At 46.8% G+C, this 27,663-nt stretch overlaps 1 protein-coding gene across 2 annotated transcripts in view; it reads left to right on the forward strand.

The window, feature by feature from the left end:
• LOC144829157 (leukocyte elastase inhibitor-like) overlaps positions 1–27,663 on the forward strand; it is a 296,714-nt gene that overhangs the window by 212,676 nt on the left and 56,375 nt on the right. The gene's annotated exons all lie outside the window — the stretch shown is intronic.

Raw genomic sequence — 27,663 nt, forward strand, 5'->3', positions numbered from 1 at the left:
TAGGGAGGGAAAGATAATAGGGAATCGGTTTCATATGGGAGGGAGTGAGGGAAATGTCACCAAACAGCACCACCGCCACAAAAACGGTCCACATAACAAAGTAAAGTTTGTTTCCCAATCCAACAAGTCTATCTTTTCCAAATGGGAGAATTTGTCTAAGAGCAGGAACATGAAGTCTCATCACCCTCACATCAATTAATCCACCTGTAACATTGCCTGCCTTCTCTAACAGCTGTCGAGGGCTCATGGTGTTTCTGTCTTTGTGACTATCTAAGGGGCATTCTACCAAGTCACTCTGTGAACTTAGTACCAGAGAGAGACCATAACACACAACTGAAAAGATGTTTTCTCACAGCCTTGTGTGGTAGAGGTGCCAGGGGATCTTTACATACTTGGTTGTAATACGTTATGGTCAAATCCCTCAAGAGTCTGCCATTCATCAAAAATGTTTTCCCTCTCCTGATGCAGCATCCCGCTCTTCCTTAAGAGGCCAGCAGAACACCACTAGCCCTATCCTAGAAATCTGCTTGCTCCCTCACCTGCTATTCAGACCATTGTACCAATGACCCTAAAGCATGCAATTTAAAGTCCACTGCCACTGCACCCTTCTCCACCGCAGAGACCCTCTTCCTTAATCATAATGAATTAGTTATGCTATTACTACAATTATACCTTTTGGTAACAATTTGTAAGCAATTTAAATGTGCCAATGAACATGTTGCACAATAATGTTGTAGCTAACTGTTTATTGTGACCCTCTTCCCCCTATAATACGGGTATGTACGTCAGAATAGTGCACTACTTTATACGTAAAATCACGATATAAGAAACTGATGCGCACTATTTGTTTCATACCAGCAGTGACGTGAAACTCTCTAAGGTTCAATGGGTTTACATATTAAGACATATCTGATTTTTATCATGATATACATGATATCTGCCCCTAAAGTAATTTCAGAGCCAATTTATTCCTTAGTTAAGTGCACAACATATGTTATCTTTACAACAATTAATCTTTCAGGAATCATGGTATATGCAAGGTTAACTAAGACAACACTTCTGGGTTTTACAAGTTCATGCTTTTTGCTGCTGTTGGGACATTTTTGAGCCAATGATAGAGAATGTAAACTGCTAGACATGTAAATGGAAAAAGTGCTAACTCAAGTGTAACATTTGTGTTATTTTAAGTAAAAGGCACAGTGATGTAGTTCATTAAGTTACCACCGTAATAAACCTCCCTTGCATGCAATCTTTCTATATTTAGAGTTCTTATAACACATAACTTTACATTGTTTGCCCTTACAAGTTCTTCTCACCTAAATTAATAAGAACTGATGTCAAGTGACTACTGGTGTATATTTAAGTTGAGTAAGGCATTAGAATAGTGTCAACATTTTGCTATCAGCAATGCACTCTCTTGCTGACTATAAAATGTTAACAATTAAAAGTCCAGTTTGCTGTTACAAAAACTGCATTTGAGTGGAAAGAACCCTTGAACCTTAAATACCATTGTGGAAGCTGGATCTGGAAAGTTTGGTAGCTTCTTCTAACCTGAATTGTCCCTGATTATCAAGTGTTTGGTAGTTTTTAAAGATTTTTACATCAGGTTCCTACCATAACTAGCCACACAGTGGCCAGTGATGAGCTAAAGCATCAGACAGGGATGGATCTATATTGCAAAGCAAGTAGACGTTCAGGCATTCATCTTTTATAGTGTCTGGGCCAGTCTTCCAAAGGGCTGAGAGTGTAAGCAGTCTATTTCAAACTGTCCTGATAATGCTTAGCTTGAACAAAGCCCCTGGTTACTCAACACCTTTACCGGTGAAAACATATGTCATCCATTTTTGTAAGTCTTTGAACTGCTCAAAGCTTCATGAATCAGTTGGAGGCTAGCCCACCAGATCAGGGGAGACCACGACCTCTCTCTCTCTCGTGGCTGAGGATTGCTCATCCTATTTATAGATCCCTGTACCGGGGTAGGGTCTGGTGGGAAAGGAACTGAGTCAGAAGTCTGAAATGACACTTTCGAAGAGGGCTTTATTTTCAGATACGCTTTCTTGTGCTTGAGAGTCTTATCTGGGCAAACTCAGGCTCCTTTCTGACGCCTTTCGGGAAAGCAGGGAGTGCCAGGATGTTGCGGCGATGCAAGGGAGGTGTTGCAGGCAGAATGGTAACTTCACAGATGTCCTCCACACGATGTTCAGCGGGTACGCCGATACCAACAGGAAGGAAAGAGAGGGAGAGCAATCACTGGGACGTCCGGAGCTTTTTATGCAAGGGCCGGGAGTGAGGGAAAACCACGTGCAAAGTGTATTTACAAGATACTGCAAGATACTGCAGTGCCGGTAGTGCTCGTGAGGGAGGGGTACAGGGACTCTGGTTTATACGGGTTGATTAAACAGTCGGCTGGCCACTCCAACCCGCAACTTTGCCCCGTACCTTTGTAAGCCACGCTCCTCCCGCGGGAGCGTGGCGGGGCGCTTCGCAGGAACGTTGGCCTCTTGGCTTGCAGGTCTCAGCTGGGCTAGTCGAGGCGTCGTCTTCCGCGTAGCTTCTACTTTCCGTACTCCGTCTCCAATCCACAACGCCTTCTTCCTCCGGGAAATCGCCGTCCGCTGTTTTCCGGGATCCTCCTCCTTTTGGCTCGGTGACGCTCTGGATGGGCGGAGTCTCGTCTTCGCCCAAGGCAAGGTTAAAGGGGCAGCGTCCTTTTTCTTCCTCGTATCCCCAATGGTGCTCGGAGTCAGCGTCAGCGTTAGCGGGCGGCCACTCCTCCGGAGAAGGGGAAGTAGGCTGCTGGATGGGAAGAGAAAGGGGTGACAAGGGAACAGCTGACCACCTGTCACGGGACATTGTATGTTCCTCCCAGTCTTCCTCACAGGGGCGTCCCGCCCCGTCACAATCCCGCTCTTCTGCTTTGAGGGAGCGCTGTTCCTAGAATGCAGCAGCTGCACCAAGCGCATGTTGTTTTGGCTCTATTTAGCAGTTTTCCGATCTTTATAAGGAGTGGGATAAGCATGGGTTTGTGGGGCTGGTGTACTGTCAATTAAGGGCAAGTCACCCGCTCGTGAGTATTGGCAAAACACAAGTGCATGTCTAAATCACCCAGCAATAAGTTACATCTCTGGTTTCTCTGGCTGGTTTTGTAGAAGTGAGGGCTGGTAAGTTCTTCTGTCAGTTTAATATGCAATTTGTACATGTAACATAAAACATAATTCCTTGTAACTATTGATCTCTACAGTTACATTCATTATCAACTGGGAAAAGACTGTCCTATTTAAATAAAATTGTTAATGAAATTTCAATTTCCTATTGTTGAAATTAATCATTTAGCAGTAAGCTAGTTATTTTAAGGTGCCAAATAAGGTCTAGGAGTGCCAGAACCATACCTGAACTTTTATGATAACCACAAAGTAAATTAATATAATTTTTATTTAAATTTAAACATATGGATATCCTGACAACTTGGTGTGGTTACGGCACTGCTGTTCTTACTTTGTTCACCCCTTGTCTAATTAAAGAGATATACCTTTGGTCAAATGGAGTCAACTATAAAATAATTGGAAAACTAAAGATTTAAGTTTTCAAGCTTAACCTGCATATATTTAACTTGTATTTCAGTTTTATTATTTGCTAGTCTATACATTGTTTTGGTTGAACCATATGTTTAGACCACAGTTACCATATTTCTTTATATTTTGTTGCATTTGCAGATTAACTTAATTTAAATTTATTGTGCAGTCAACAATAAATTGTATCAACATACAAATGTACTATTCTCTCGGTTTTGAAAATGCTATTTTTCCTAGAAATTATGTAAGCCTTAACAATATTTCTTTCAAGTCAAATTATTTCCACAATACAAACAACTCTCTACAATCAACATCTCTGTTTATAAAACCACTAGCAGCATATCCCGACCTTGTCTGGGTATGAAATAGAATGTGTGTATTCAGATAGTCATTTGCGCGTTCCCCCGCGTGAGGCCCAGCTGCAGCCCAGGTTGATGTTAGCAGGTGCTTGTCCCCCTGCTTGAGGCCCAGCTGCAACCCTGGTTCATGTTAGCAGGTGTATGTAATTAGTGTAGTGATCTGCCGCCTGAACCCGGCAACAGCCCTGGCTGATGTTAGAAGGCGCGTGTAATTTAGTTTAATGTGATAGTTCATTAACAGCGCGCATGAGAGGCTGCAGTAATTGTCCCCGCAGACACGCTCAGTCGCGTGTGCCCCCTCTTGAGGGCCAGCGGCGACCGTCTAACAATCAGAATTGTGTGAGTCTTGAATGATTGTTTCCCGCTGTTCTTATTTTTTTATGACCCACACTGACGCTCTTCAGCGCGAGTGCTATTTAGACGCACCCAGGCCATATTAGTATGGATATAGATATATATATATATATATCCTCGAAGGTGTCCACCTTTGAGTAGCATGCGAACAGCAGCTTGGTTTTGTGAGGACGGGGATCCACTCGTAGACGCCGCTCCGTACGGGATCTGCCCGACGCATTTCGAAGCTCCATATGCTTCTCTTCAGGGGCTTTAACGGAATCGGTGTGCGCAACCGCCGACCCATTTTATATATAACACACCCACCGATGGGAGGCTCAAATGAGACGGTGTATTCTGGTAAGTGTGGTCCGGGAAGCACACAATCAAGTCCTGTATGGACTCCACAAGTGGGCCCGTCCTCGATTCCAAGTACGACTGCTGCTTCACTATATATATATATATATATATATATATATACACTATGTTGGGACAATGTATATTAATTTCCTTGACAGGTTTTAACACATTTGTTATGTAGTTAATCACCAATATTTTAAAACTCTAATTGTATTTATTGAGTTTTAACATATTATTGCCTATATTTGCAAGTTCCTGCTTCACTTGTAAAAAGGAGCCCATTACAGGCATGTATACAGCGTTGTCCAACCCTATCCTAATCTAGTGGTTACAACTTTTCTATGTCTATCAGTACGGCATACGTGAAACTAAGCTATTGAGCACTGTCACTTTAAATGTTCCTGTACTTTTTTCAGCGCGTTCATGTGATCAAGACCTCGTGGGAGGCTGAAACGAGTCATGGCGGTGGTGTGGGGAAGAAAAACAATAAAAGTTTAATTGCACCACGATTTGGGTCTGCTCTCCTCTGTTCGAGTTGGAACGGAGACGGTATCAGTGATTTTATATATATATATATATATATATATATATATATATATATATATATATATATTCATAGGAAAAAAACATAGGTTTTACACCAGTTATAATTAGCTGTAAGTTTTACTCGCATGAAACCATTGAAATTCCCACGTTATAGTTAGTTGGACTCACTATAACTTGCGCGTGCAATGCACTGCTGATGACATCACATATTACATCACTCATGACATGGTCAGTGACATCACTCATGACATCACTGATGACACCATCCAGTGAATGTGTGTCTTTCTGAAAAATAAATATTAGTGATTAATGTTTAAATATTTAAATATATGTATTAGTGATTCACTTTGTGTATAAGTGGCTGCATGGGTTGGTGAGTAGCTACATGTGTTTGTATATGGGTTCTGTAGTAGGGGATCTGTGTATAGTCATAATCTAGTGAATAGTCCCGCCCATGTGCGTGGACCCCGGAGCAATCAAAAATAATCTCTTACAGTGTCGAAAAATCCAGAACTGCACAGACACTTAAGAGAGAATTTAGAGACAGATAATGCAGCCTAGAAAGGCTACACTGCCCAGTACTTCAACTAGAAATTCCACCACAAAAACAGCAAAGCCTGTACAGATTTCCCTTGCTTTAACAGCAAAATCCCTCAAGAATGATAGAGAATGACCTGGACAGACAAGCCCCATAGGCTGCCATTATGTGGTTCAGAACAGGATACTGTGCATTTAAGAGAACTTTCCAGAACTTCACAGTATCCCAGAATGCCTTGGAGGTCCCAGTTACTTTCAGTTCTTTTTTCCGGCTCCTGCTAGCAGGACCCTGGAGCATTGAGCTCTCCCTTTTCAAGGGTTTATTAGTGTTTTGTCAATTTAAATTCGATTTGAGTGCTTTCAGAGTACTTTTGTGCTGTTCTTCTTGGTTTTTGCTCCCTTTGGATGTCAAATATGCCTGCATTATTTGACAAATGCCTGGAGTGCTCCAGGAAGAAGGCAAAATAAGACCCACGTGAGGTGTGTATCCTCTGTCTCCCCTCTTCCCACATCCCAGAGGAGTGTGAGATTTGTCAGGGCTTCCCTGGCAGGACCCTGAAGGACAGAATGAATATCAGGCTTCAGGGCCTCTAGGAAAGAAGGTTGAAGGCGCAAGGTGGGTCTGGAAGGGCTTCATCTGCCTGTGGTGAGGCCTCTGGGGGGCTCCCCAGGGGCAGGAAGTCCAGCAAACGTCCCCATTCTCCGTCAGGGTCAGTGGCACTGACCACGACGTCGAGAGGGAGGTCCATGGCCGGCTCCTCATCTCCCCAGGGCTCTGGGTCGAAGAAACGTCGTCCGTCGACGGAGTTACACAGGCCGTCGTCGAATCCTTTGACGGTTTCATCGTCGTCTTCGATGTCGAGTGATCGGCGTCAACCGGCCGGGCGTCGGCGCTCGCCCTCGCGGCGACACCGCCGTTCGCCATCGACTGAGAGGACGCTATCGTCGTCGAGGGGATCCTCGTCGCTGAGGCCGCCGTCGAGGCGGAAGAGGTCGCCGTCGAGGCGCAAGGGGTCGTCGTCGAGATGGTCGGTATCGACGTCGAGGCTTGGAAAACAGTCGACACCGAAGCATGGCGGACGGTCGACGCAAAAGGGGCGCTCGACGTACAGGGACCCACGCTCGCCGTCTGGTCACTGTTCTTCGACGTCGAGGGATCGTGATACCAGGCCTAAGACTGTGGGGGGCTCCCCTCAGTCTGGAAAGGATGGCGGGTCACCGGGATCGGTGTACTCCGAAGTGTTTACTCCGAAGAAGATTGTTACACCTCCGCCTCCGTTGCCGAGGGGTCCGCCTCCGAGGGCTCCAACCCCTCCTCCGTTGCCTCCTCTGCCCCCGCTTTCAGCGGGACCACGGCCTCCTGTGCCAGACAAGCCGCCACCGGTTCCGCCGAGGTTGGTCTCGTTGCCCAGGCTTCCGACCCCTCCCAAGAAGACGCCTAAGTCTAAGGAACCGCCCAAGCCCAAGACGTCCGCCCCGGGGAAACCGGCAGAACGTCCCAGACCTAGGAGATCGCGATCGCGCTCCGGACGGAGAGGAAGATCGAGGAATAGACACAGGTCCTCCACTAGATCTCGGCATCGCCATAGGAGGCGTAGATCCAGGTCACATACGGCATCCTCTAGGACTCGTTCCTATTCGCCTACCTTGTCAGACTCCCCGGAGACTAGGGTGTCTCCGTTCGACGACATCGGTACGTTCCAGGAGGTTCTCCTGAGGGGGTCTGCGAAGTTGGGTATCACGGTGACGGCTCCTACACCTACGACGTCTGTGATATTCGAGACTTTGCACAAGAAGCACCTGTCTCGCCCTCTGCTGCCGTTGGTGCCAGGACTGATCGAACCTGCGGAAGAGCTGTTTCTTACACCAGTGGTGGTGAAGGCCGCTCCCTCCAGACTTCTGAAGAAGTACAGGGCGCCTGACTCAGACCCGGCCTTCCTAAGGATGGACCCAGTGCCCGATTCAGTGATAGTGACGGCGGCCAGGAAGTTGCATTCTACCTCCCCGTCCTCCACCGTGCCTCCGGATAAAGAGTCGCTGGATTGATTCGGCTGGTAGGAAGGCGTGTGGGACTTCTTCCACTACTATGAAGGCCTCCAGCGATTCGGCGTTGCTGGGGCGGTACGACCGTGCGCTGTGGGACTCCCTGGAACAGTTCGCGGACCTTGTCCCACGCGACAGGAGGGAGGACTTCCTAGAAATTGTCAAGGAAGGGATGCTGGTCTCGAACCAGGCCATCAGCGCCGCTGCGGATATCGCACTGTCAACCAGCGCCGCCATGCTTGGCTCAGGCTTACGTCACTCAAGCCTGAGGCGCAACAGCGGGTGGCCAATCTGCCGTTTTCAGGTGTGACACTATTCGGGAAACATGCCGACGATGAAATGGCCTGGATGAAGGCCGAGGCTGAAACCCTGACGGCTGTGGGCTTGGAGAAGCCCAAAGAGAAGAAACCATACCGCCAGTTCCAACGGCGGTTCGGCTTGCAGGGGAAAGGACGAGGACAGTCTTCGGGACAACAACAGCAGCAGCAACAGCAGCAGTTCCGGAGACCCTTCCAGAAACGCCAGAGGGGTAGAGGTGGACAGCAGTCCTCTACCGCGAACAAGGGCCCGGCCGGGTCTCGACCCTGAGCGGTTACTTCCCCTTCTTCCGTTACCCGCTCCGGTGGGGGGGAAGCGTTCAATTTTTTCTGGCAGAGTGGAGAAAAATTACTCGGGACAAGTGGGTGCTGAATATTGTTTGCAATGGATACAGTCTTCGGTTTACCAGCCCTCCTCCATCGATTCCTCCGGTCAGCTCGCAGTATCAGCTGCGCGAGCTCCAGGCGGAGGCTGATATCCTGTTGAGGAAAAGGGCGATAGAAGAGGTACCTCTGTCTCAAAGAGGAAGAGGTCTGTACTCTCGGTTCTTTCTGGTCCGCAAGAAGGACAAGAACGAGTTCAGGCCCATTCTGGACTTGCGACAGGCGAACAAGTGGATTCGCAGAGAAAAGTTTTGCATGCTGTCGTTGCATCAGATTTATCCTCAGTTGCAACAGGGAGACTGGCTTTGTGCAATAGACCTACAGGATGCATACTTCCATGTGCCCATTGCACACAAACACAGGAAGTTCCTGCGATTTCAAGTCGGCACCAATCACTATCAATACACAGTACTGCCATTCGGGCTGAAGTCTGCGCCCAGAACTTTCTCGAAGTGCATGGCGGTGGTAGCAGCACACCTGAGGAAGAACAACGTGTTTGTCTACCCGTACCTGGACGATTGGTTGATCAAGCCCTCCTCCTTCTCGGAAGCTCAAGCGCACTTCCAGAAGACGTGCGTTCTCTTGAACAAGCTGGGGTTGCACATCAACATGTCCAAGTCGGTCCCGACTCCGGTCCAGTGCATTCAGTACTTGGGAGCCTCCATCAATATGCTGTCAGCAAGCGTGTCTCCTTCGGAGGAGCGACGGTTATCACTCTTTCGGAAAACTCAGGCTCTTTTGACAACTCCATCTACGACAGTGAGGACGGTGTCTTCTCTACTGGGATCGATGGCCTCTTGTATCTTCCTGACTCCACACGCGCGGCTGCACATGAGACCGCTGCAGGAGTGCTTGGAGGATCAGTGGGACCAGAGGAGAGGATCTTGGGACGACAAGATTCGACTGTCTCTACATGCTCTTCAGTCTCTGAAGTGGTGGTGTTCGGCGGAGAATCTCCTCAGCGTGGTTCCCTTCCACAAGGACATTCCCACTCAGACTATCGTGACGGATTCTTCTCTCCAGGGCTGGGGAGCGCACTCCGGAGACCTACAGATTCAAGGGACATGGTCCACGACTGAGTCCACGTACCACATCAATTTCCTGGAACTCAGAGCTGTTCACTTGGCACTAAAGGCTTTTCATCCGTCTTTTCAGACCAACTATCTGCTTGTACAGACGGACAATACGACCACGATGTATTACCTCAACAAGCAGGGGGGCTCGATCCTTGTCACAGGAGGCGCAGGCGATCTGGCACTGGCTTCTGGCTCGGACTGACGATAACGGCCACCCATCTGCCAGGTGTGCAGAATGTTCAGGCAGACGCACTGAGCAGACTGGTTCAGGAAAACCACGAATGGGTCATAAACGACGAAGTACTAGAAGTCTTCGCAAGGTGGGGAACTCCAGACGTAGATCTGTTCGCCACCGCAGGAAACCGCAAATGCCGATACTTCGCCTCCAGGTACTACCAGCCGGGGACGCTGGGGAATGCGTTATGGATCAACTGGTCGAACAGCTTTCTGTACGCTTTTCCGCCCATTCCCCTGATTCCGACGGTTCTCATCAAGCTGTCCCAGTCCAGTGCGTGGATGATATTGATTGCCCCGGAATGGCCCAGACAGTGGTGGTTCACGGACCTGCTTCACCGGTCTCTCCTTCCTCACATGAAGCTGCCGTGCAGGCCGGACCTTCTCACGAAGTTCGGGGGGCAGATGTTGCACCCCAACCTCTCGTCTTTGAGTTTGGCGGCATGGCTCCTGAGGTAGTGCAATATGGCCATCTGAATCTCCCAGAAGATTGCATGGACATACTGAAGGCGTCTAAGCGACCTACCACTAGGACTTGCTATGCTTACAAGTGGAAGAGGTTCTGCATCTGGTGCAAGTCCAAGAACTTTGACCCTATAACATGCAAGGAGGATGTTATCCTTCCATATCTACTTCATCTGGCGCAGTCTGGCCTTAATGTCCATTCCATTCAGGTTCATCTGGCTGCTTTGACTGCCTACAGGAAATGCCCTTCACAGACTTCCTTCTTCCAGATCCCTGTGGTCAAAGACTTTTTGGAAGGCTTGAAGAAAGTATTCCCTCCTGTCAGGCTTCCTTCGACTTCCTGGAAACTGAACGTGGTGCTGTTGAGATTGATGAAGGATCCCTTTGAACCTATTCATAAGGCTTCGTTGCAGCACCTGTCCTGGAAGGCGGCGTTCCTCGTGGCCATTACATCGGCCCGCAGGGTGAGTAAAATTCAGGCGTTGTGTTGCCAAGAACCTTATACTGTATTTCATGCGGCTAAGGTTGTTCTGCGTACTCACCCTAAATTTCTTCCCAAGGTTATTTCTGATTTTCATGTCAACCAGACTATAACTTTGCCTACGTTCTTTCAGAATCCTTCATCTCCAGCGGAAAGGTCTTTGCATTCCCTGGATGTTAGGAGGGTACTGAAATTTTATCTGGATAAAACCAAGGATATTCATAGGTCAGACCAATTGTTTATCAATTATGGATCAGTCAGGACGGGTCTTGCTACCTCTAAACAGTCCATCTCCAGGTGGATTGTGTCCTGCATACAATTGTGTTACCAAAAGGCTAATAAGACTTAGGGGGTAAACCTAAGGCTCATTCCACCAGGGGTAAAGCTGCCACGACAGCTTTGCTTCGTAATGTTCCCATTGCAGAGATCTGCAAGGCGGCCACTTGGAAGTCGGTCCATACCTTTGCTAAGCATTACTGCCTGGACGCTGATGCCAGGGCAGACGCTCAGGTGGGGCAGGCTTCGCTGCGAAATCTGTTCGCACAATAGTGGTGTTATTTCTCGTTTCTCCACCGCCGCTTTGGTGTGGGGATGGGCTTGCCATTCTATTCACTAGATTAGGACTATACACAGAGATCCCCTACTACAGAAGGAGTAGTTTCTGTCCTGTAACTTCAGTTCTGTAGTAGGGGTATCTCTGTTATAGTCATAAGCGCCCGCCCTCGTCCCCAGTGGAGAGATATTCATGTACGGAATGCTTCAGGTCTGGCGTGTTCCGCCTTCAAAAAGAACTGAAAGTAACTGGGACCTGCAAGGCATTCTGGGATACTGTGAAGTTCTGGAAAGTTCTCTTAAAGGCACAGTATCCTGTTCTGAGCCACATAATGGCAGCGTATGGGGCTTGTCTGTCCAGGTTATTCTCTCCATCATTCTTGAGGGATTTTGCTGTTAAAGCAAGGGAAATCTGTACAGGCTTTGCTGTTTTTGTGGATTTTGTGGTGGAATTTCTAGTTGAAGTACTGGACAGTGTAGCCTTTTTAGGCTGCATTATCTGTCTCTAAATTCTCTCTTAAGTGTCTGTGCAGTTCTGCATTTTTCGACACTGTAAGAGATTATTTTTGATTGCTCCGGGGTCCACGCACATGGGCGGGACTATTCACTAGATTAGGACTATAACAGAGATACCCCTACTACAGAACTGGAGTTACAGGACAGAAACTACTCCTTATTAGATGTTTTTTTTAGAATCAGTATGAGTGTCTGTATGGTTTAGTGGGGGTATTTCTTAGCACATAGATGCATGAATGATTGACTCTCTCTTTGTATGTGTTTGGAAGACCGCATATGTGCAGGACTGTATGGGTGGATGAGTGTGTATATGTCTGTATTAGTGAGTGAATGACTGTCTTATTGTCTTTATCAATAACTACATATGTTTTAATCTAGTATATGTGAATATTGATGTATATAAGTGACTATATGTGAGAGTGAGGGATTGTAAGAGTTCCTGTTTAAATTAGTATGTGTTTCTATAAGTGATTGTTTAAGAGTATGTGTAAGTTTCCTTAGAAGTAAAGTGGTAGTGTGTGTATAGCTGTATATGCAAATAAATGGATGTTCAATAGTTTATTTGCATGTGTGAGTATGTGTGTGAGTAACGTTTGGATGACTGTCGGTGTGTAACAGGATGTATAGGTGTATCACTACATATGATGAGTGAGTATATGTATGAGTGACTATATAGACCTGTTAGTGAATTAGTGCATGTGTATATAGATGGTGGAATTATTGAATTGGTTGTTGTAAGTGGTATGGGTATCCATTTTTTTCGATATTTTAGTTTCTATTTTTGAATATTTGTTTCAAGGGTTACATTACAGTGAAAGGAGGTCTGTCACTCTGTCACAAGGATGGTGTCATCAGTGATGTCATGAGTGATGTCACTGACCATGTCATGAGTGATGTAATATGTGACGTCATCAGCAGTGCATTGCACGCGCAAGTTATAGTGAGTCCAACTAACTATAACGTGGGAATTTCAATGGTTTTATGCGAGTAAAACTTCCACCTAATTATAACTGGTGTGAAACCTATGTTTTTTTCAGTGAATTTAATAGGTTTTTTAAATGCTAATTCCTAACTATAACTGGTGTAAAACCTATGTTTTTTTCAGTGAATTTCAATGGTTTTTTAATAGCAAATCTCTATAGGTATGAAAAGTGATATTTTTTATAACTAATTTTATATTGTATAATTATGTAATCGTTTTTTTTTTTTAAATAAAAAATTTTGCCCGGGGTGCGTACCGATGCGCTCACCGGTAAGCGCAGTGTTACAGCGCGCGTACCGGTGAGCGTCCCGTTAGCGCTATTGCCGCGAACGAAAACAACATCGTAACGTATCGCGTAGCCGCGTCCGCGTGATACGCACGGCGTAAGCGCACCCGGAAGCACCCCCGCGCATACGAACGCGCTACGTAAGCGCCCTGGGGCGCGCAGCGTAAGTGCGTCGGGTCATGTGACCTGAAAATCACACACTTCATTGGTTGCTAACAGTTTTTTTTATAAAGAATGAAATCCCCACCCATTTCCTTCACTTCTTCTTTCACTTTTGTGACTGAAAGACCTGCCTTTTTGCTCTCGGTTCTTTGTTGGATATCTTGGATTATCATGGCTGCCAGACCATCCAGCAGTGAAGATGACTCCAATGAATTCATCGATGAAGAGCCTCCTCAGCCAAAATACAAAGAACATTTCATCTGGAATTTTTTTCCATACCTGATGACCAGAAGAAGGTAAATGCTCCAAGTGGAGTGCATGATCTGTCACACAGTCCTGTCACGGGGTGACCCCACTAAAAAATATTCTTTTGGGAACTCCACAATGATTCGCCATGTGGAGAGAAGGCCCCCCCAGAATTTTGCCGGGGAAAGTGTCAGCGCTCTGGCAAAAGAGGTTCCCAGTGATGGGGCTTCTACATCAACCAGAGGACCAACAACATCGGTGAGGGGGAGATCACAAGAGCTGGTTCCGAACATTCAGCCTGCATTTAACAAAGGCGTCCTTAAATGCAGATACTGTGATCAGCTACTTTCCTGTGGGGAGCAAAGTGTTCTGCTCATGGTTCGTGCATTGGAGAACCATCGCTGCCGTTCCCAGCCCTAATTTTTTTTTTGTGCTCCTGTTGAGCAGTTTCCATTCCCTGTTTTTGCTTTTGTTCTAAAAAAAAATTTTCAGAACTACCTCCAATTCTCATCAAAGAGCTATAATCTAAAAAAAATGAAAGAGTAAGTGAAGTGGAGTGCATTGATAAAGGCAAGGAAAATGAGTAAGAAAGAACAGAAAGGTATGAGATGAGAAAGGAAGTGAAGTAGGGGGACTGAAAGAAGGTGAGTGTTGGGAACGAAAGTAAGGAGAAGGAGAGTGAACATGGGGAATGTGGTTATTCAAAGAAAATGTAGAAAAGGAACAGGGGTGTGGAAGGGTAAGAAAAGATGGATTGCTGGAGTTGCATCATTTTTGTGACACACTCCAGCAATGCATCACTTTTGCGCTTACAGATAAGTCTGAAATACTGACGCATCTGTAAGTACTTGCGACATAATACATCATATATTTAATATGACGCATGACTAGAAGACTGAAGGTCTCATTTATGAGGCCATGGGTCACTTTTACGCCACCGGTGCGTGACTCACCAGTGGTGTTAAAATTGCACCTTATTCAGTCATATTTACAAAGTGACGCATCTAGGTAGATGCGTCACTTTGTAAACCCCTGCGCCACATTATACCTACGTCAGGTGTAATGTATGCAAAAGGGGTGTATTGACGCAAGAAAGGATCGTAGAGGTGACGCAGTGAATGAACTGGGTTTTCCCCATGCTACGCTCCCCGGTACGCTCTCCGGTGCGCGTACCGGGCGCTCCCCCCGCGAATATCGGATTTTTTTAAAAAAAAATTGCCCCACTGGGCCCTTTATTGGCCCCCACATCAAACCTAGGGGTCGGGGGGGGGGGTCTACCCTACACCCTTTTAGTCATTTCCCCCTTTGTTTTTGCCACCTCTTCTGTTTCGATCCTACCGAGACACCCGAGAGCCAATCGGCTTTCTGCGCGTGAACTCGCGTAGCGCGCTGGTACGCTCCCCGGTGAACCTAAATTACTCAAAATCCACTGGAGCGCATATCTTGAGACATAGCAAAGGCACATCGGGCTACCAGTCCCTACAATTTTGCCAAGTTTGGTGGAAATCCATTCAGCCGTTCGGGCTAAGTGAGTCCAACCGCCCTATGAAAATTAAAATGGGGAAAACACGTTTTGGGACCCCCCTTTTATCTTGGCCCCGCTTGACAAATCCCCCCCAAACTTTCAGGGAAGGAGCGGAGCGTAGCGGACCATCTTCTTTGAGAAATTCGCGAAGATTCGTCCACCGGCGCCAAAGTTATTCCCAATAAAATGTTGTGGATTTCCTATGGAAAACAATCCTAACTATAACTACCTACTGGCGACCGCCAGTAGGGAATATCTATATCTATATCTATATCTGTACTAATATTATAAAGAGAGCCCAAACCTTTGAGGCGGGTAATCTCAGTAACCACAGCACCAATCACAAAACCCAATACAGCGTTGGAAAGGGCAGTTGCAGCAGAAGGACATAGGCTAAGCAGACGCCCACCATATACATTTAAAAGGTAAAAGAACCGTGCCAGCAAAGTATTCACTTGTGGGCGTGTCTGCGTTCTGCTGTGGGCGAGTGCTGGGGACGTGACAAACGCACGGGGCGTGTGGTACGTTCCGCCCTCCATGGCATGTGAGTCGTAATTGCGCCGCATCAAGGGGCACGCTGTGGGCGTGACAAATGCTGGGGGCGTGTGCTACGTTCCATTTCATGCCATCTGGGTCGTACATTAATCAGATCGTCTGCTGTGGCCGTGTGCTGGGGGCGTCACAAAGGCGTTCACCTCGAAGCGTGGTAAGTAACCATTCTTAAGACTCCCTTGGGGGATTGCCCGTTGTCTCACACATACTGGGGATGCCGAATGCAGTGTGAGTCTTGGCCTGGGTGCGTCTAAAAAGCACTGAGGCCGAAGAGTGTCAGTGTGGGTCATAAAAAAAATAAGAACAGCGGGAAACAATCATTCAATACTCACACAATTCTAATTGTTAGACGGTCGCGGCTGGCCCTCAAGCGGGGTCACACGCGACTGAGCGTGTCTGCGGGGACAATTACTGCAGTCTCTCATGCACGCTGTTACTGAACTATCACATTAAACCAAATTACATGCGCCTTCTAACATCAGCCAGGGCTGTAACCGGGCTCAGGCGGCGAATCACTACACTAATTACATACGCCTGCGAACATGAACCAGGGCTGCAGCTGGGCCTCGAGCGGGGGGGGGGGGGACAAGCGCCTGCTAACATCAACCAGGGCTGCAGCTGGGCCTCACACGGGGGAACGCGCGAATGACAGTATCTGATTACACACATTCTATTTCATACCCGGACAACGTGGGGACGGGCTGCTAGTTAATGTCTATAGGTTTCCCATTAATTCCTTCAAGAGCTGCATGTTTTTCTGCGGTTCCTGTGATAGTAGAAGGATTAGAGTTTGTTACAGTGCATTTTGCTTTCAACCCTGCAGAGTTTAATCAAGACCGAGCTAAGATGGTTTCTTTGGTGGACTGCCTAGTCAATCCTGCCTTGGCCTGAGCATTTTGTCTATAAACTATTTCATATGTATGTTTGGAAACTTTTTTCATAACTTTTTACTTGCATGTAGGGGGATATTATGATTTGGAGCATTCTGCAGAGGAAGCATTGTGTAATATTCAGCAAGGGATAATGGATTGGCTCATGTGACTCAATTCAGTGAATTTGCAGCTCAAACTACTTGGGTAGAATGAACTTGGTTAACTTATTTACTACAAGTTGCAAATAAGAAAAGGAAGATGAGCTGATTTGTCCACAGCACCCTATTTAATTTTTTTAATTCAATGGTGTATTTCTGTAAATTGAACATCAATTACAGGAAAGATGAAAAGAAAGGAGGAGTGGTTCCTTAGGAACTTAGTATTTCATTAGGCATGAAATAAAGGTTTCCTCTTCTTATTTAATTGTGACTTATCTTTGTGGTGCCAAGTCGGTACTATGCATGCTTTTTCCTAAGTTGTTGCCAAGCCCAAAGATCGCTTCTACCCCCTTAGACAGTTTATGGGCTAATTGTACTATATTATTCAGCCCCTGCAGTACTTTCATATTTTGTATCAGATAGATCCCACTGTCTGACCTGTTATTGATTAGAGGTTTAAGTACAATTACAATCAAGGATAAATATCCTCTCATAAAGGGCATTTTAAAGTAAAGTCCAGGGGCATGATTATTCATTAGACTTGAATTGCAAGCTGCTTATCCTTTCTGTAAATAAAGGAGGGTGGAGAGGGGAAAAGACTTTCCGCACCTGATTTGGGCATTTTTAATATGTAATGCCATTTTGGTTCTACAATGTTCCTGCCTTTTTTTCAACATATTACTTAATCAGTATTTCTTATGTTTTGAACCAATTTGTATTGCTATAACTGAACCCAGTGTGATCAGGACTCTAGCTGCATCACTTGTCTTGTAAATCTGAGAAGTGAGTTTGAGAAGGAGGAAATTAAGTGTCTTGGATTTGCATTAAATACTTCTGGCATTTCCATGCATTTGCAGCCAACATCCGTTAATTTGGAATGGCCTTCTTCTCCTCCTAATGTAAACCTAGCTTCAAGCCTTTCTTAGATTTGCAAATTTGTATTGCCAATGTTTAAGAACGTTGAGAAATAACCAGTGATGTAAGTTAAGTTCTACAGAGGAAAATACGAAAATAATTTTTTTGCTGGAATAATCAAACCGAACGGGCATTTAATATACCCTATAGTATGTTCACTGTGGAATCAGTTTGTCATCCTTATAATTCTAATATACATCTCTGAAAGAGCCAAAGGGACAGTGTTGTTACAAAGAAGATGGACAAGATCATCCTGTGTTCTTTGTCTAATGTTTTGCCAGAGAATTCCTGGAATTATTTAGTACTTGTGAGAGAGCTGGACACTACGGAACTGCTTATAATTAAAAATGATCATTTGAGCTCACAGAATATATGAAATCTTCAATGCTGGAGTAGTCTTCAAGGTAGATGGACATTTTTTCTTTTATGTTATATGGAGTTTTATAGCGCGCTCAATTACTACTGGAGTATCCTGGCGCGCAGTAAGATACTAGAGGCCAGAATTTAGAGAAGAAGAGCAGAGCTTAAAATGCATGTTCAAACAGATGGGCCAAAGGAAGTGTTCCAGGCAGTGGCAGCTTTGACAGAAATGGACTGGCCTCCTAAACGGGAGCGCTGAAAGCGTTTAACCGCCCGCCGATGTTGGGTGGCGGAGCGCAAGGGACGATAGAAGGAGAAACGTTTCCTCAGATATAGAGGACCCTGATCATAGATGGCTTTGTGGGCAAAAGTAAGTATCTTAAAGATAATTCGTTGCGCAACTGGAAGCCAGTGCAGGCTGCACAAATGGTGCCGGACGCTAGTTCGCCTGGAGATGTTAACCAGGAGCATGGCAGTCCCATTTTGAATTATTGGGAGACGATTGATCAGATAGGCCGGAGAGCCGCTCAACAGAGCATTAGCATAATCAAGACGCGGGAGAATAAGTGCTCATGCCACCGTTTCTCTCGCTGTTTTGGGAAGAAGAGGAAAAAATTTCCGAAGAGCCTTTTACAGTGCGATATTATTATGACTATCATACGCATTTTTCATGGTAAGAATCTTTTGGCTGATGCACTATCTTGTGAGATGGCGCAAGAACAAATGGATGCACAGTGATTAAAAGAAAGCAGGGATTCTGCTGGGAAAGCAGTACTATGCTTTGGTATAACAGGAGGTCAGCATGTAGGGATAAATCTGATTAGCTCACATCTGAACTCCTAACCTTCTCTGAGTAGCAGCTGATTTTGGCAAACCTAGAACATGAACCTCTAGTCCCCAAGGGAACTATGGAAACAGATCATCACCTTCCGGTTTCTCACTCATGCATGTCCAGAGTAAACAAAAGGAAGGCACCAAGGAAGCTTGCAAAATATTTATTAAAACTATTGTAGTCTATTTTGAGGCAGATGAGTTGCGATAAGTAAACAAATCCAACTAAGCAACGTAACCAGCATTACTAGCAGGCTGTATACAGAGAACAACCCTACTATGGCAACTTATATATCTATCTAGGCCTACCTTCCCTATGTGAAAACGGGGATATAATAGTGATCTCTGTGATTAGCAACAGACCCCATACCTGATGTGTGTAGTGAGGTGGTCCGTATCATAGGTGTAAACTCTGTTTACGAAAGGCTGCTGCTTTCGTTCCCGGACCTGTCTCTCTGCTGGAATTCTCCTCTCTGCCTCCAAGGGGGGGAAAGACCCTGTTTATATGAGACGAACTACTGTGTTGGAAAAATGCAGCTGTGATCCCGTCTCATGCCTAAAAAGTTAAGGAGATGCTGCTTACCGGACACAAGAAAACGGTAAACCGTGTTGTTCGACCTTAAACGAAATGTGCAGACTGAATCCAAAGAAGATTCACTGAATAACAAGTATTATGTATACTTTATTTCTAAAATAACATTGTGTCACAATAACACATGTATTATATGTGGTTGGGCAAAGCAGTGGCAGGCTAAAACCGCTTAAATCCAAGACTAAGGAAGACCCAGAGTGGACCCAAAAAGGAAATCACTACAATGCCATCCTAATAATTCTAACAGACATCTCTGAAAGAGCCAATGGGACAGTATTGTTACAAAGATGATAATGGCCAAGAACATCCTGTGTTCTTTGTCTCCTGTTTTGCAAGAGAGGACTGGAATTACTTGGTGCTTGTAAGAGCTTTTAGATATGAAGATGGCTTATAATGAATGAGCACTTTAGAACTGTTTTTAATTAAAGTCAATCATTAGAGTTTAAAGTATATATGAAATCTGTTGATTCATATTCAAATCGGTAACCATTAAAAGCATAAAAGAAATAAATTATCCTCTATACACAACTAGTTTAATAATACCAATTGTTAAATTTCAGTTTATCCGTTTCAATCACATAAACAGGCATAATATATTGGAGTGTAAACTGCATAATACTATAACAAATGTTTGTCATTCATGAAATAACCACGATTTACACTACCTAACCCTTCTACATTATCCTAGTTTAGTATGACGTCCTGACCATTTTAGGAGGGGATTGCACCTACTGGGAGTTTCTGGGCTAAATAGGTATTGCATCCATTATATCAACAGGTTCCCTGCTATTTAAAAAAAAAAGGGGACACGTTTTTGGCTGTTAGATCCCCATGTTAATCACTTCAAGTGGTATAAATGTTCGATGTTCTAGTCCTCTTCCCTCAACCAACAAATAAGCCATTTTTTTACCTCTCCTAGCTTCCTTTGCAGCGAAGACCAGAACACGTCTGCACTGCAGGTGCCTAAATACTCTCCTCACCATTACCTGAGTAGTTTAGATCGTTTTGTATTGGAATGATTAAACACATAGTAAATCCATACTTCTTTACCAAGTCTTTTCCCTGCAAGGAATACTGGTTAGCCATGTAGAGAATATACGAATTCTGTGGACATGTTACAAAGACATTTTGGAGTGCGCAAAAGTACACCAGTGGTTTTCTTTTACTTACTCTTCTTATATGTCTTTATGAATTGGCCGTAAACACATCTAACACTGGAATTAAATCTGAATATTCCTGGAATATTCATATACAATTCGTACAGATAAAAAGGAAGGTGTCCCCTTTGTTACATATTTACCATTTTAGTGGCGAGTGACCAAGGCAGACAGAGCCGGGCTGGGAACGTAAACTGGCCCTGGCAATTTTAGTTGAACTGGCCGTGGGGGGGGGGAGGGGAGGGGAGGGGAGGGGAGATATCAATGTGAAAAACACTGCACTGCTTTTGTTACAGGGGGCGGTATTTCAGCTATCCTGCAAACCGCCCCTGGTAACAAAAGTAGCCCTCCATGGATCCAAAATTGGACCCACCCTGGTGGCCCACCGTGGAAGCGCCCGGTGCCCACTACGGCCAGTTCGGCCCTGAAGGCAGAAGGAAATATCTAAAGGAGAACTCCCGTAGTTCTACCTCCCATACTCCTATTTGCTTTTGTCAGTAAGCCCCTCAGTATTTAAGTTTTGATTTGAATGCATTTTTTAAATCTGAAAATGCCAGTAAACATATTGTGTTCAAGGTATCAGTTCAATCCAGATCCAATACAAAATTGTCTCTGGTGTAGTTCTTGTTAGGTGATGACAAAAAGGAGTTTCACTCATGTAGTCGGTAAATCCACAAATGAGTCTGAGCATATGTGTACATCTTTTACATTTTAAAAATATCTCAAATTACATCCTGATTCAACGTAAAATTATGCACTGATCTATGCATTACCTGGATCAAATATAGATCAAAGAATGCTGGAACTCAAGAACTATTACTGTGGCTAAATGGAGCAGAAACAGAAATGTTCCGGTTTACTCTCCGCATTAAATCTTACTTATTTGATCCACCTGTTATACCAGAACCCTCCCTAGCAATGACAGTCTACAACCATATAGTTACAGAAATCACCTTTAGTAGAAAATCATCATGTCCTTAGCAAGGTCCTTTGAAATAGTTTGCCACCGAAACAGTGTTAGTTGATGCATTTCTTTAGACTGAGGCAACATATTCCTATATCTGGCGTTGAATTGTCTGTTTCTGACAGCCACTTACTTGTCAAAGTTGTTTACACTTTTTATGTACCACCCTCACTCATTTACCATGTATTTGCACTGTGCTATTCACAACCCCCTTATTTTACATTCTACTTAATCATAGTATGTTGTTGAAAAATATATTTATATACAAATTGCTGAATGACATTTGCTTTGCTGTTTGACTTTGTTATAACCACGTGCATACTAGTTGTTGGAGTGGCACCAAGCACAATATATAAGGAAAACCATAAAAGTCCAATAGGGGAGGAGGAGCTTGGCGGGCATCCGAGATGGCCGCTTGAGCACAGCGCTCTCCGGACCCTCGCCGCTCCCGGCATTTTATCCTGACTGAATCCTAATTTCTTGCAAGAATTCGTGTGGAGGACGTTTGGCTGATCAGCCTGGCACCTTTCAGAAATTGATTTGGATCTCGTATTCCTGAGATATGGTGGTCTGAACTTTTGGGCTCCGCCCTTGAGGTGCGCCCGGGACGGGGTGCGGTTCTGTAGCCGTCCTGGAATTGAACAACAACGGCAGGAGATCTGGCCTTGTGGGTCCCCCTTCCTAAGTTTCGGTTTCGATTCTGTTCCGACTTGGGCCACGGGTGTGACTATCGTGTTGCGGCTGAGACCTGGAGGCAGATCGGCTGTTGTGTTTTCCTGTGGACTGTTTGCTGGCTTGGCGACCTCTACCCGAGTTGTGCCCCTCATTTTTGTGTACTTTTGATCCTGTGCTTTGGGTGTCGGGCCCGTCGACCCTGGTGGCTTGTCCTGTGACGCATCTTCAAAATGGCGGGCAGAGGGGACAGAGAGACGCGCAAGACGAAAGCACCTCTGCGCGGAGCTCCGGTTCAATCAAATGTCATGGACCGCTATACTCCTTCTAAGGGGTCCCCCGGAGCTGCCCTGCCTGGTTCTAGTACAGCGTCCGAACGAGTTTTGGAAGAGTCGGCGGAGCCCTCCCTACAGGACATCATGGGCGCCATCTCGGGCGTGAGGGAATCCATCGGCCTACAGTACGAGGCCTTGGCCCATAAACTTGACACCGTGGCTATTGAGGTTAATCTGATTCGTGCTGATCTCGGCAAGACGAATGAGAAGGTACAATCATTGGACATTAAATCGTCCAGCCTCACGAAGGACGTCTCGGAGCTCCAGACAGAAGTCGGAAATCTCCGTCGGGTGAACGACTTCATGACCCGACGCCTGGAGGATTTTGAAAATAGGGCACGTCGCTGCAATGTTCGCCTGGTTGGTGTACCGGAGAACCCTGAATCCCACTCGGTGGATCTCCTGGTTGAGGATCTGGTCTTGAACCATCTTGCCCCTTCCGGCCTTACGAAGTTCTTCACGGTGGAACGCGCACATCGTGTTCCAGGGGGCAAAGTTCGGCCGGGAGCCCCGCCGAGACCCATTGTAGCGAAGCTTTTTCATTATAGAGACCGGGACGCTATCCTGCAGGCCTCGCGGGTGAAGGGCCCGGTGGCCTTTGAGAATGCTACGGTAAACTTTTACCCGGACTTTTCCCAACAAGTTCAGAGACAACGGATGGAGTTTCGTGGGGCCAAGAAACGTCTTCGGGATCGGGGCTTACGCTATGCTATGCTCTATCCCACCAGACTTCGGGTCGAGTACAATGAGCGTACCCTTTTCTTTGATCGCCCAGATGCTGTTAATGACTGGCTGGACTCCTTGCCTGACCGTACTCCTGAGACTGATTCCGCCGCTCACCCTGGTGGTGCCGAAGGTGGTGTGGAGATCTGACTGTTTGGCTCACATGTTTTACTTTGAATACATTTTCAGGATTGTTGGCCGGCGTTCCTCTGCAATGTGATTATTTTATCTTTCTTTTGTTAATTTTCGTTCTTGACGTTTGTCAGGGGCGGGTGGAACGGAGACCTTTCCTCCTCCGGGGTCTTTGTGTAGACTAGGGGTTATGGGGCGACAGGCACACTGCAGGTTGGGGTGGCTCTTTAGCTTTTTGCAGGGGTGCAGGGTGGGGGGTGTTTCCTTTCAGTTTGGGGGAGGGGGGCTGGGAAGTTCTTTCTTTTTTGTGTGTTTTCAAGGCAAATTGCTCCTGTGTCTGCGGCTGTTTCTGATGTCTTGCTCATGGATGAGGGGTCTTGGCTCGGGTGGATGGGATGGGGGGTAGAGGGTTGAAATTTGTTTCCTGGAACGTTAATGGCCTGGGAGATCGTATTAAGCGCAGCGTGGTCTTGAATTGTATACGGCGTTTGTCGCCGGACATTGTTTTCATGCAGGAAACCCATTTGATTGGTAATGTTTGTAATGCAATGAATAGATGGGGCTACCGCCTTGTGGCGCACTCGGGGTTTACCTCCGGATCTAGGGGTGTGGGTATCCTTGTTCGAACCTCCCTCCCCCTGGCAATTGACGAGGTGATTCAAGATGACCGAGGGAGATATACTGTCTTGGTGGGTAGATATGAGGGCCGCAACCTATCTCTCTTTAATGTTTATGTTCCCCCGGGTTTACAGACTTCTACTTTCACTGATTTGGGCCGTGTTTTGTTAGATCTCCCCGATAGTACTCTCTTCCTGGCCGGTGATTTTAATTCGGTGCTTTCCGGCCTTCACGATCGCCATCCCCCTAGGGATACTCCGCAGGCTCAGCAGTGGTTGGGTGGGTTTCTAGATACCTTTGGCCTTGTGGACTGCTGGCGACTGTTGCATCCCACTCAGCTCCAATACACTTTCCATTCTGGGGCTCATGGCAGTCTGTCTCGGCTGGATTATTTCCTGATGCCCGCGGCCCAGTCGTCGGCGGTTCGTGAGATTTTGCATTTGCCAAGGGGTATATCTGACCACTCGCCGCTCTGGCTTCGTTTCGAGGTTGGGGTAGAGGCAGCGGGCCGAGTGGCTCCCATTAACCCATGGTATCTTTCCTCCCCTGAGACTCGTACCCTCTTGCTTAAGTCCATGGATGCATATTTCCTGGAAAACGAGGGGTCGGTCTCTTCGGATGTGTCCCTGTGGGAAGCCTTTAAAACTGTGATTCGTGGACAGGCCCTTTCCTTGATTGTTGAAGCCAAAAAAGCCGGGAGGAGGGAGGTGGTGGACCTTGAGGGGGAGATCTCTGCTTTGGAGGATGAGTTGGAATCTGGTGTCACGCCTGAGAAACTCCATGCCCTGGGTCTAAAACAGTTTGCATATAAATCCCTGGTCACTGACGCTGCAAAGGTGATGTTTCGTGAGCAACAAGGCAGATTGTACGATGTGGGTGATAAGGCGGGTAAACTCCTAGCGTGGTTGGACAGGAAAGAAAGAGTTAATCGTGTGGTGCCTGTGATTCAGTCTGCGAGTGGTGAGAATGTGATTGATCCGACTGCCATTGTTGATCGTTTTGCGGAATATTTCCGTGTTGTATATGCTCCCGTGTCTGTGAGGGATGTGGCTGACTTCTGCTTCCTCTTGCGCGATATCACTTTGCCCTGTGTCACCGACTTGGACCGTATTGCTTTGGACTCCCCTTTTACGAATGATGAGATAGCGACTGCTATCCGTTCGCTCCGTTCGGGCAAAGCGTTGGGCCCGAACGGGTTGCCTATTGAGTTGTACAAGTTACGCCCCGATAAGATGGCGCCGTATCTTCGCGCCATGTTTCTAGAATCTCGTGAGCGGAACGTCCTTCCCTATGATCAGCGTCTGGCGACAATCGTCGTCATCCCTAAAGATGGTAAACCACGTGACCTCTGTTCCTCATATAGACCCATATCCCTGTTAAATGTTGAACCCAAGGTTTTGGCAAAACTTTTGGCGACCCGTCTCCTTTCGGTTCTCGGGGATTTGGTCCATCCGGACCAGTCTGGCTTTATCCCGCATCGCAACACTGCTTTGAATCTGCGACGCCTTCACGGCGTGCTGGCGAGGGCGGGGCTTCTGACTGAACCGGCCATTTTGGCGTCCCTGGATGCCTCTATGGCCTTTGATACTGTGGAGTGGCCCTATTTATGGGCGACTCTTGAGAAATTCGGATTCGGGTGCGAGTTTATTAGCTGGATTCAGTTGTTGTACGCGGAACCTCTGGCACAAGTTGTGGTAAACGGTAGAGTGTCGGCTCCCTTCTCCTTGGGCAGGGGTACCCGTCAGGGTTGCCCCCTGTCCCCGCTGTTGTTTGCGCTCGCTCTTGAACCATTAGCGGCCTGGCTCCGGTGGGAACCGTCCCTTAAAGGGATTCGTTGGGCCCCGGACTTCGAAGACCGCGTCTCGCTTTATGCGGACGACATCCTTCTGTACCTTACTTCCCCTCGCAAGTCTTTAACTGTTTTATTTGACGTTCTTGTGTCCTTTGGAGCTAACTCAGGCCTTGTCATCAACTGGACTAAATCCTGTGTATATGTTTTATCTGGTGTCTTGCCTCCGTTGCCGAGCAGACTTCCTCTTCAGGTGGCCAGGGATGGCTTCAAATACTTGGGGGTTTTTGTTACCTTGGACTCGTCCCTTCGCTTTGATCGTAATCTCCTTCCCCCGTTGCTTAGGCTACGTTTGGACGTTGCCCGTTGGCGCAAACTTCCCCTGTCTCCCCTGGGTCGGGCGGCCCTGTTTAAGATGATGTCATTGCCGCGGTTTCTCTATGCTCTCCAGAATTATTATGATCCTATCCCTAAGTCCTATTTTCGGGAGATTGAGAGCCTTCAGAGGCAGCTTATTTGGGATGGGCGTCCGCGCATTGCTCTCGCGAAACTTTCCATCCCGTGGTATGATGGGGGCATGGCGCTCCCCGACATTAAGAGATATTACTGGGCTTCCCATCTGTCCGCTATCAATCACGCTATGTTTTCGCCAGGTCGTAATCCGGCGTTTGAAATGGATAAACTTCAGCTTCCGGGAGGTGACTTTAACAGAGTGCTTTATTCTCGCTCCGCTGGGCGCCATCTTGTGGGACCTACATTGACTGCTTTGACGGTGTGGCGTGCCGCGAATGTGAGCTTGGGCTGGGAGAATCGCTTGACGTTGGCGACGCCGCTTTATGCTTCAGAACGTCTGGGCGGTCTTTGGTCTTCCAAGGGTTTCGACCGTTGGGACATGATTGGGATCTCTAAGGTGGGGGATGTGTACTCTAAGGGTTCTGTGCGTACGTTTCAGGCCCTCCAGGCTGACTATGGCCTGAGTGGTCGGGAATTCTTTCGTTATTTACAGCTCAGGCACGCCCTGGCTTCGGTATTTGCTCCTGGTGAGATTCCGCCTGACTCTTCCCCCCTTGAAGACCGTATCCTTGATGAACATCTTCCTGATAGCACTATCTCCCTGATCTATAAAAAGTTGATGAACAATCGGACTGACTTATTGGCCCGACTTCGGGAATCGTGGATGGGAGATGGGTTAGAACTTGATGATGAGGATTGGCAATCGGCCCTCTCCTCCCCGAAGGAGGTGGCTATTCCGGCTCGTCTCCGTCTGGTCCAATTGAAGATCCTTCATCGGGTGTACGTGACGGGACCGCGACTGGTGGTGATGGGCTTTTCCTCCGATGGATTGTGTAAGCGTGGGTGTGGTTTGCGTGCTACTTTCCTGCATATTCTTTGGGAGTGCCCGATGGTGGCTGCTTATTGGGCGGCCGTGCTTGAAGTGATGGCTGTGGTGACAGGGGTGTCCTTGCGTCTGGAACCTCGTCGATGTCTTTTGAATGTTTGGGAGCCCACAGACTACTCGGTGGCACAGACTAGATGGGCCACCCTGGGCTATATGGTTGCGAAGCGAGATATTGCACAACTCTGGGGGGCCTCCAGGCCCCCTGACCTCTCGAAATGGGAGGATAACATGGATTGGTCCATGTTCCGTGAGAAAACTGTCTATGTGGCCAGGGGCAGACCCAGGGCATGGGTGAAGGTGTGGGGTCAATGGAACGACTACCGTGGCGATATTTGTACTCCTCCCCTTGTGGGCACTATCGAGCTTGCCCTGACTCCTTAGGCAAGCGTTCTTGGAACCTTTCATATAGGGGTTGTGCTGGTGTCTCCGGCCCTCCCCCCCCTTTGTACTGACCTCTGTGTCCCTCCCCCCCCCCCCGAGCTCCTTAGTGCTTAGAGTTTTGCTACTGTACTTCTGTTGCTGTCCCCCCCCTTACGTCCATTGAGCTGACCTTCAGTAATACATTTTCGCCTTTTTTTGTGTGTGTTTGTTCTTTCATATAAATAAAATCTGTTTTTG

This window comes from Lissotriton helveticus, chromosome 4_1 (assembly GCF_964261635.1).
Source record: "Lissotriton helveticus chromosome 4_1, aLisHel1.1, whole genome shotgun sequence".
Taxonomy (NCBI): Eukaryota; Metazoa; Chordata; class Amphibia; order Caudata; family Salamandridae; genus Lissotriton; species Lissotriton helveticus.